Source organism: Bidens hawaiensis, unplaced genomic scaffold (genome assembly GCF_021521415.1).
Source record: "Bidens hawaiensis isolate Kalapana, Puna unplaced genomic scaffold, B.hawaiensis_p1.1 tig00026291_1, whole genome shotgun sequence".
NCBI classification, from domain to species: domain Eukaryota; kingdom Viridiplantae; phylum Streptophyta; class Magnoliopsida; order Asterales; family Asteraceae; genus Bidens; species Bidens hawaiensis.
This window is the reverse complement of record NW_027494235.1, coordinates 47,472-58,405: the sequence shown is the minus strand read 5'-3', so window position 1 is coordinate 58,405 and position 10,934 is coordinate 47,472. Positions and strand designations below refer to the sequence as shown.

The 10,934-nt window shown below is 38.5% G+C and overlaps 1 non-coding gene across 1 annotated transcript; it reads left to right on the top strand.

Moving 5' to 3' along the window:
• Positions 1–3,920: 3,920 nt before the first annotated feature.
• On the top strand, positions 3,921–3,993 carry TRNAK-CUU (transfer RNA lysine (anticodon CUU)). The gene has a single exon. It is a non-coding gene; the product is annotated as a tRNA-Lys (tRNA).
• Positions 3,994–10,934: the final 6,941 nt, after the last annotated feature.

Genomic DNA, 10,934 nt, shown 5'->3' with positions numbered 1-10,934 from the left:
AAAAACACCTATTTTTTAATTTTCCTTAGTTTTCCTTTTCTTTCACTCCTTTAAAAAAACTTAAGAACAGGACGTAAAAGTTTGTAAAAAAATTAGTATTATTAAGTTTTTTTTAATTGGAAACCCCTCTAATTTAGTTTGAAAGATCCACTCTAACTGATCAAACTTTAAAAGCCAATACTCCATAGTTATGTGACAATGGTCACCCACTCACCCATCTTTCCTCATATCTTGATGACTTGGCTTATGCCATGATAGAAGAGCTTGATGGTGGGGTGACGAGTGCCACCTTGGATTTGCCGAATTAGATTTTGTATTTCATTTAAATTATTGTGATTTTTATTTTATTTTATAACTTAAAGAAATTTAATTTATTTAGTTTACAATAAATAAAATTTTTAATATTGACCGGTTACTATGAAAAATATCATAGGTAACTTTTCAGAAGTCGTTACGTAATTCATCAGTAAAATCATGTTGGTAATTTATTTGATAAATATACGAAATTTGGCTGCCAATGATTTGCCTAATGTCTTATGGTAATCTGTCATAAATTAAATTACCCACGACCTTATCTCCAATGGAGTATCATTGACCGATTTTCATAGGTAACCACATTCATCGAGACTAAGGGGTCGTTTTTGACGGGCACTACCTTCGGTGATAATCATCCATTTTGTTGTAGGAAAAAAATTGAAGACCCTTAAACTCTAATGTATTAAATTGATGAGTCCGGTTATTAAATGAGTTAATGGGTCCAAACATATTATCATAAGATCTCCCATAATTCGACATGTTTCTTTAGAATCATATGATTTAAACATGATTGAGTCCATAAAAGAAATTCTAATGAAGAAGATCCGAACAACAAGAAACAAAACTAGGGGACATATGAAGTGGGAAACTTTATGAATTAATTATCAGTTAAAGATGCATTAATAAAAGGGAAAAGCTCCTTTAATGTCAAAAAAGAGAAAATTTCTATTCGCATAGCCACCCAAAAGTAGTTTTCTATTTGGTCCATATGGATGTGGGTATTCGCATTTGCATGGCGTCTTTTTTTCAACTAATTAATTACTTTTGGAAAGAAAACAATTTGCATCAAAAGGAGAGACCAACAACACTTGCCTTTTCTCTTTCTTACTTTTTATTTTAATGTTTTGTAGAAAACTACACTCTCACTAAGTGAGAGAGACTTCAGAACAAGTGTTATGGTTGACACGATGGTTGTTCACATGCCGAATTGAACCTAGCAGGACTTGTGCCGTATTTTTTGATCATTGCTCGGTTCGTTTACAAACTAAGAAATCGAACAAGCATTTTTCGATCAAGCATCAATCAAATTTTGGGCGTCATGCAATTTGGACAGTTCTAGTGTGATTAATAAGGATGTGAAGTGTGACAAAGAATTGAGAGTGGACAAGAGCGGCTGAAAGCCGAGTTAGGTAAAATATTAATGAAACTAGGCTTTGAGTTTTTAGAACTTAGACAATCAGGTAAGGGGGCAAACTTGTTGCTTTATAGTATTGAACCAATTTTATTATATAGAAATTAGATAGTGAGTCAATGTATTTTGTATATATGTGTATTTATAATCATATATAAAATAAACAGAAAAATAGTTTGAGCCACGCATTTGGCTCGTTTACTAACCATACTGATCGAGCCAAAATCAAACAAGCATTTTTTGATCGAGTGTCGAGCAATTTAAACAACCCTAGTTGTCAACCTTATAACTACATACAAAGAGTGCTTCAATAAAAATGATAAAACCTTGGGATTATACCCTAGTACCAAGCTTTGCTTGATTGGACAACCCTGGTTGACAACCTTATAACTACATCCGATTTATTAGGTAAAAAGATGTTGATTAATTGAGGGCTCCACATACTCCTATCGTGGATAAAACATGTAGATTTGAAATTAAGGTCAGTGGGTGTGTAAATTAGATAAACAAGTACGTGCATATTTGAAAATGATAACACTGAAGAAAGAAAGATTCGTTTGCAGCTCTCTCCATTATTTAAAATTGCAGCTCTCTCCATTATTTTAACTTCAATTGTGAAACTTTTCTTTAAAAAACAATAGCACATGTTCATGACTTATTAGTCTAATGGTTCGGTATCTTTTATGAGTGTAAGATTATATGTTCAAATTCTTACAACTACATAATAAAGATAGAACTTTGAAAAAGAAAAATAAAACATAGTACGTGACTACGTGTGCCATCACTACTACAATTTTTAAGAATAAATAGTATATTAAAATCACACACACTCTAGTTAATGAAGCTTTAGATAAAAAAAATTAATAATGAAAGTTGGCTCATACTTTTTTTTACAAATTTTTTATATGTTTTTTTTTATTTAAAGTAATTTTCTTAGCTATAACATTTTATTTTTATTTAGTATCAACATCATTGATTCCGATCAAATTTGTATCACTTTGCCACCACACGTTTCTTTTATGTTAGTTATTTATTAAATACATCTATATGTTTATAAATATATATTTTTACTTATTTCTCATTTTATTTCATCAAACGTAACAAATCATCAGCTTCACAAAGTTTAAGTTTCCCCAATATATTTAAAAGGTAAAAAATTAATATTATTATTTATATAACTCAAATCTAAGTACGATGATACGTGATTTAAATGAAAAAAGAATATGGTGTTTGAGGTTTGGGAAAGAGGGATTTGTGAGGGTGATCTTTGTACTATGGGAATGGAGATGAATGTGTGGGCTATGGGGCCGTCAGTGATCCACGTTAGCCATTTCAAAAAAATATATTTAAAAAAAGGTGATCACTCTTTTGATTTCTAGTTCAAATTTTTAATGCAGATGTACAAGAAACACAGTATGGGCTCGCAAATATATACAAAGGAATGAAAGTTGGGCTAATAAGTAATTGGGCTCAGTTGCTTCTAAATGGGTTTGAACTTTGAAGTGCTAGCTACTTAACTAGCCGAACAAAGGAAAACAGCATGTCACAAAAAAAAAAAAAAAAAAAAAGTAGAGTTCTAACGAATTGGCAGGAGGAGATGAGGCATCAGCCTTGGCTGCGAAAGTTTTGTATGGGATTCGCAGGTTCGGGATTTGGAAATTTGAGGGCTGCTCCACACTCGAGTCGAGAACATCCAAGATTCAACATGAAGATGAGCTGACGTGATCATCTCTGGGCCTAGAGTTTGTGTTAGTAATATTGATCCTTTTATATATAACACAAACCGAACTACATCTGGATAATGGGTAAGCGAGCAACAAGCTGCGCCGCTATCCCCTTTTGAATCGCAAAGCCTATTCTACTAAATATAAATCCTTGTTTCCTCGGGCTCTGCGAGTCACTGTGGACCACCTTCTGCACACGCTCCAAGAAGCGAACCGCCTCGGGAGCTAGGGATCCAAAAGTGTCGAAGACAAATGGAATGAACACGTGCTGATTCTCCAAACACAATGTCTCATGCTTAGCAACCTTCCTATACTCCACTGTTAGTAATTGTTTTTGGATTTAGATTCTGAATTTCTGATTTAATCATTTGGTGAAGAGTCTTTATGTTTATTTTTTATTGTTTTTTTTATTGGTTAAATGGTCTTGAGTTATTATGAAGTGCATTTACTTTAATAAGTTATTTGGTTTGTAATAGTTAATGATTAGGATTGAGTTCTTGTTCATCATTGATTCTTTTATCCTTGACCATTGATTTTGATCGTGTTCTAAAAACTCGAAACCGATAACTAATTAGGTTCATATTCAGTCGTGTCAATCATTCGGTTTCGCTGGTTAACTGAATCATTTTTAATTCCTTTACAATGCTGACGAGAAGAAAGGAATATAAGTATGAGAATCTCAATGATTCATAAAAACAAGTTTGAATGGATTTAATTATTTATGTGATTAAGTTCAGAAATGTTACAAAGCCCGTCTAGCTCAGTTGGTAGAGCGCAAGGCTCTTAACCTTGTGGTCGTGGGTTCGGGCCCCCCGGTGGGCGTTTTGTTTTTGACAGGAGTACTCTTAAATCAAAACATAACTACCATATAAGAGTTAAACTGTATAACTAGTTAAGCAAGTTAACTGGACTATATATAATGGGTTAAACTGTATTGGACCTTTGTAATGACAACTTAATTAGTTTGATAGCAATAGGAATTCATGACATTGGTTTTCTAACTAGCTGCAATGTGTGACATCAGTAAGAACCCCACGATCACCTTAGAGTAGCAACTACGCTTGTCATTGGTAACTCGAAAATGTGTTAATCGGATCGATAACTGATTATTCTATTTGGATTGTTCGGATTTGAAATTTTTACGACCCTATCTGAAATCCGATCTAATCCGAATTAGGGGTGTTCCTATCCGATCCGAATTGACTCTAGATAGATTCAGATCCAAACAAATCCGAAATAAACCGTATAACAAACATTTACACAAACGTCTAATTAAATAAAAATATAAAACCGGAAAATTAAAATAAAGCGTACACAAAAAAAGTCAAACTTCAAACTAAAGTCTAATTAAATCCTTGATCCATCTTAATTTTAAAAATTAAAACAATTCACCAATAAAACCAAATTTCAATAATTAAAACTCATTTTATTTATTCGGATTATTCAAATATCCGAATAATCCGAACTATCCGATTTTTTTGAAATATCCGAATCCTATTCTAATCCGATTTAGATATTCGGATATTCAGATCGATCCGATCCGAAATTCTTAAACACCCCTAGTAATTCGTGTTCGCTATCAATACCAACTTAAAAAAACATGTAAACAAACATAATGCCACTTACATCCATAATCATAAAGTGCACACACATACACGGAAGCGGTTCTCTGACAACAATGCATGATAGGGTTTGCATGTGCCACGAGCGCAATCATTGTGAATAATGGGCTACCAAATGCATATAAGAATTATGGAAAAGGCGGATCAAGTGTTCACATAGCTTCTCCAATACAAAACATAACACAAAGACAACACGTTTAATCGCTGTCATATCATACTTCATACATTTATATAAACACCAAGGATCGTCACTAACAAGCCCTAAAACTCGAGGGGCCCGGGCAAAGAATGGAACTCTAAACTATAAACTCACTAACTCCTATCTAAAAAGTCAATAGTATGATGATAATGGTGATAACAATAAATAAAACAAAAGTATAGTAGAAAAATGATTTGATTTAAGTACTTAGATGAATCATAATTCATGAAGCTATGCTATCATTTTTGGTATTAAATCTAAAGGGGTTTTTGTTCTTTAAATATTAAAAAGAACATACTATATCTGTTAAATGGGGTCATAAAGAATTATGCTCATGAGGTTGGCCAAGTAACGGGCCTTATATCAACTTTAGTTAAGATATAAGACGTAAATTTTAGCGGGTGACTGCACTTGATGGTGAAACGTTCTACGAATTGAGCTAGCTTCATATTTTTTTTACTATAAGCGTTTGTATATTATCTGTATAAATGCACAAACTTATAATGGCCTCCGAAAAAGGTTGGTCCGTCGGCCACTCTGCCCACCCCTATGGGACGGAACTGGAAACATTCTTTTTCTCTTAATCAATCCTATATTCTTCAAAAAACATCTTTACATTTCTGCATGATCAACATATTTTTACATTTATTCCAAAACGAAACTATTTACTTTTTTTTTCTTGTTATGTATGATCTAAAATACTTAAAAATATTAAAAATACATGTGTTATCATGTTATAAAATTATAATTTAACACATTAAATATAGCATACATAAAAATATGCTTCGAGTTTAGGAATAATATAATGCCAAGGAGAAAAAATCACATCCGTGGACTGTGGACTTGAGACATCTGAAATAAGGTGCGGCTGGAATCAAGTATACGTGAGCCGTGAAGGTGGGTCACGATTTAGGGTCCAATAATGGAGCTAGCTGGCTTCATGGGTCAATGAATGTACGAATGACATTAACCGGAATCAATAATTTGGAAGGGTTGGTCCATCGTGTCATCGACTTAGTTTGGTTGCAACAATCCAGTAGGGCCGACCAAAATTAACATGGGCCGGATGTTGATTGTGGGCTCATCTTGGAATAATTTCTTAGTCGCAAATAGAGCCCACCAAAAGTGAAGAACTTTTTGGCTACTAGCCTACTACTAATTATTCTAGTTGTTACTATGTCATCAACTCAATAAAAGTAAAGTTCTATAGAAATTTACTTTTAAAAAAAAAAAAAAAAAATCAAGTGGCATGATATTCCACGTCTCCATCTTAAGTGGGAAAAGCCGAAGGTGGATAATGAGCAAATATGGCAGTGGGGAGAAAACGTGGTTATTTGACAAACTTATTTTTTTTTTGATAAACTTTAGTGACTTCATAGAAACATTCAAACGATTTACAATGAAGTGGCAGGTAAGCGGGCAACAAGCTGCGCCGTAACCCCTTTCAGATAGCAAACCCAATCTTACTAAAAACAAAGTTTTGATTCTTATGGGCTGATACGTTACTATACACAACTTTCTGAACCCTATTCAAAAGGTCCACGGCATCCGGAGCTAAGAAACCAAAAGTGTTAAAGGCGAAGGGGATAAACACGTGTTAATTCTCCAAACAAGCTCTCTCGTGTTTAGCAACCTTGCCCGATGCCGCCTTCAATGCTGTCTAGCCTGCTACAAATACAGTGTCCCTAATCCCAACAGGAGGGGATACTCCTGTGAGGTCGACACAAGCGTGTTTTCCCCCTACCCACCCAAAAACAAGAATATCGGCCGGTCGTAATGTAGATCTTCCTTCTTGAGGATCCATAAGAAAGTTTACGAGGGCTTCCTTTTTAGCCGAAATTCGGCTCGTTTAAGAACATCGCATAGAACATCCCTCACCAAATCATGCCTGTACTTAACCCAGGCAACTCTTTGCAGTGAACCGCATGCTCGCCAAAAGAATCCAAACAAACCTTACGGCAAACTGGGCACGGCTCATCTACCGGAAACAAAGGGATCATTAACCGATACTTCAGGATAGCCCGGTACTCCAAACCCGACATATGTTGGCCCAATCCTTCAATAGGGAGAACACTTAAAAAATCTTGAGCCCGAGGAGCCCGAAGACACTCAAACACCGCTTTCTGACGAGGGGATAAATCAAACTTCATTTCCAAACTCTTGATGATTCCACTATAAAGGGCACTCGCCAAAGCATGTTGGGCTTTAGGGGGGCGGTGTCTTTATTAGAGAAACCGCTAATGTCAAAATCGGGAAGTGAAATGTGCAACCGATCTATCGCACTCCCATAATCGGAGTCAAACCCATCAATACTGCAACCTCGAAGAATGTGGTCTTGCAATTCCCAAGATTGCGCCCTCGAGGCCACAAACGCATAAGTAGAAACGTTTGAAGCAGAACATAAACCCAAACCTCCAAAACGAGTCGGAAGTTATGCCAACCTCCCTTGAAAATCTCCAAAGAAGGGACCACCACAAACCACGATGTCCTCAATCGCCCCCCGAAGGCCATTGTCAAACACAGAAATTGCTTCCCCTACATACACAGGTTGGCATGTTCTGAGACCAAACAACAACTTTCCAACTCCCATACATGAGCGGAGCAAAAGGAGGTCGCATTGAGGGTCTCGCAAATGCGGGAGATAGCTCATCAACTTCACAGCTCGCGAAGCCCTTTTCATAGCAAGTTCACTGATGAACCCGGCATCCCGGCTAACGATTCCCACGAGGAGTTTCACACCTAGCATCGGTCTTCCAATCTCACAGGGAAACACCCCCTCCTGCACCTTAACCCCATTGCACGACGGCCAAAATACTTCGGTTTTCTTAATATTAAGTTCAAGGCCCAGGCGGGGACCCTCCGACCAATATCTAAAGCTTTAGCAACCTCTTTAGAGTCTCCAATAATTGTACCATCATCTAGGTACCAAGCATGAAAGAGAAGCTTACAGGAACTCTGGACTAGATGAATAAGTGGGTGCAGAACTAAGCCGAAAAGAAGAGGTCCCAAAGGGTCCCCCTGCTGAACCCCAGTGGTGGACCAAATGTGGCCATCCCCCACATATAGCCTGGCCGGTTGCCCATATAAAAAGTTCACCCATAAGGAAATAGATGGGCATCGGGCTCGAACCTCATTCAGAAGGGCAGTCCTGTCCACCAAGTTGAAGGCATTACAAAAATCAATAGTAAGCATAGCAAATGACCCATCAGAATGGAACTTACTTAAAAACCTGTTCGCGCTATGAAGAACGGCCTCTGCACCACTAGGGACTCCCACCCCAAACTGAAAGTCGCACAGGTATTTAGTAATGTCTTTCCCAACACCCCTCATAGCCACCTTAGATATCAATCTTCTCCAAATGGTACTACGACAATGGGTCTAATCCCATTGTCCGGTTTGAGCAACGGTGTGAGAGGAGCCGACGCAATGAACTCTGCCAAAACCCTTGGGCATCTCCCTCCCAAACATAAATTAACCATCGTAGTAGTAGCCTTTAGTAACCCAACAGCAATCGGCGACCCCTCTCCACAAAATGCATCCAAAATATGTTGTGCCTTCAATCCATCTCGTCCGCATGACGTCCCTTTAGGGAAGGATTTAATGCATCCAAGCACACAATCCTCATCAACAACAAGAGGAGGCTCAGAAAGCAATGAAGCAGGCATAACCGGCGGGGGCAAATTGGGATGCTTAGCCACTAACGCTTTTAAAGTGTCATTGCCGAAAGGTGCAACCCCTGAAGAGCATAATACTTTAATGGCGGCAGTGAAATGCCCGTCCGCCACTTTTCGTAAACATTGTTTCACATTGGCGCATACCGCAACATCATCGTGCTTAGCGAGAGGCTTCTCATGACTCGAGTTCACCCCTATAGGTGTGGCAAAAAGGGATAAAATAAGCGCATCAAAACCATCCTTAACACTCCAACTTGCTAGTGCTTGTTGAATACTATGACATTGCAAAGACTTTCTATTATCGTACATGCGCTCCTGACGTTTAGAAGGTCTGAAAACACGCAACGTGCACCGCGGTAACAAGAAAAGTTTCACCCACACCTCAACAGAGTCTGGCATAGCAACTACCTTACCCAGAGCCGCAGTTAACAGCTTGAGCAAATGCCATACAACAACTATGAGGGATGCTCTTAACAGTTGTGATAGGAAGAGAGAAGACGCGGTCAAGGAGAACCTCATCCACCACTATCCCTCCCAAGGGAGCAACATCCTCCCCACAATAAACTCCTCCACATCTCCCACACCCTCATTGTACTTGGTGACTCCATCAGCATGATGACACGTCCGTTTAAGAGCATTTGGACGCATACGCACCCCACATAGCCACTGGTCCGAGGCCTTAAAAGCCTCCCCAACCGAAATAAATAAATCACAATCCGTGGAAATGGCGTCCCGTAGGGTCACTTTCCGCTCATCCGACGACAAATGAAGCCGTTTGATATGCGCAATTAACCGAGAGATCCCCCTTGACCCCGTCCGTCCATCCGGGCAACAATGGAACCCCCTAAAAGGACATGGCCAAACACCCACCGAACCCACACTATTGTCTAGGGTCTTAGACATAGCACCCTCATCAACCACACAACCATGTCCACTTCCCGTGCCCACCTCCCCTGATGGGGCTCCTTTGACAATCCGAGCCCTTGTCATAACCCCTCACAACAAAAAGGCCAACAAACAAACCCGAGCTGAGTTTTGGGAGTAAAAACCCGAAATAAGAGGAGAAAGGAGAGCAATCGCCAGTTGCTCTCCCCTCCGTAAACCCAAAAAAAACCGATTAACTCATTGAGACATTTTATCGAACACCTGGCGGGCAGACCCAAAACCGAGGATTAAAGGCAAAATTGAAATAGCAGTAGGGGTGGTGGTGAGGAGAGGACGAGGATATGACGAGGAGATGATGCTGGTTACTGATGTGTGACGGCGGGTTGTTCTTTAGGGGAAGGTGTAGCAACGGTGGTGGTGCAAATCTGTTTGGGGGTCGGCTCAAAACAAATGACGAAAACCCGTAATTAGTAGTCACAGTAAACCGTATTCTCCGTAATTACGCCCAAACAAACCCTTTTTTAAGCGTGAAATGTGACGTAATCCATGGCTTAATTCACCTGAAAGTGACGGAGATTTAGCTTAATAATTACTGCTCGTACGGAGAGAGTGAGGGCCGGATGAAGGTTTGTACAGGGGTTAGTTTGATGGCATTGTTTTCTACAAAGCGCGAACTACAAAGCGCGAAGAAATGACCGATATATACTACAAAGCGCGAAATAGCCGAGAAATGCCATCATTATTTTCTTCTCATGCAAACTCCCCCAATTTCATTAATTTTCAACGTTAATTCAGGATATAAATGTCTTTATGCATTTGCTATTTTCTTTATTTTTTTCACTTCTCAATAATTCACCCAACCATTTAATCCTCTTTCTAACCCTAACCTAAGGTTTCTTCATTCAACATGTCAAGCACTCTGACAACCATCACTATTATCACTCCGACAACACTGCCACCAATGTTGCCCCACCACCTCTACCTAAAACCCGGCATTAACTCTTGATAAATCACAACTCTTTATATTTCAAATCAACCAACACTCGTAATTGGGAGCTGTGATAACGCCACTACCGATCACGTATTCCCCTAAATCAATTAACATCCGTCGACCACTGATTTTTTCTTCCCTACACTAGATTAGCTGCAAATCGGGTTTTTTGGTGACCAAAGTCCTAAGATCTATGGGATTGGTGTGGTTCGTATGATCGTATCCATGGTTCTGTTGGAACCAACCCAAAATATATCACTTTGAAACAAAACCAAACCAACCAACTTCCTTCTGTCGACATTTGTTTTAACAACATTTGAAATTACATCATATACCCGACTAAATCTTCATGAAACGAAACGTCAAGTGTCCATATTGATTTTAACGCTCCA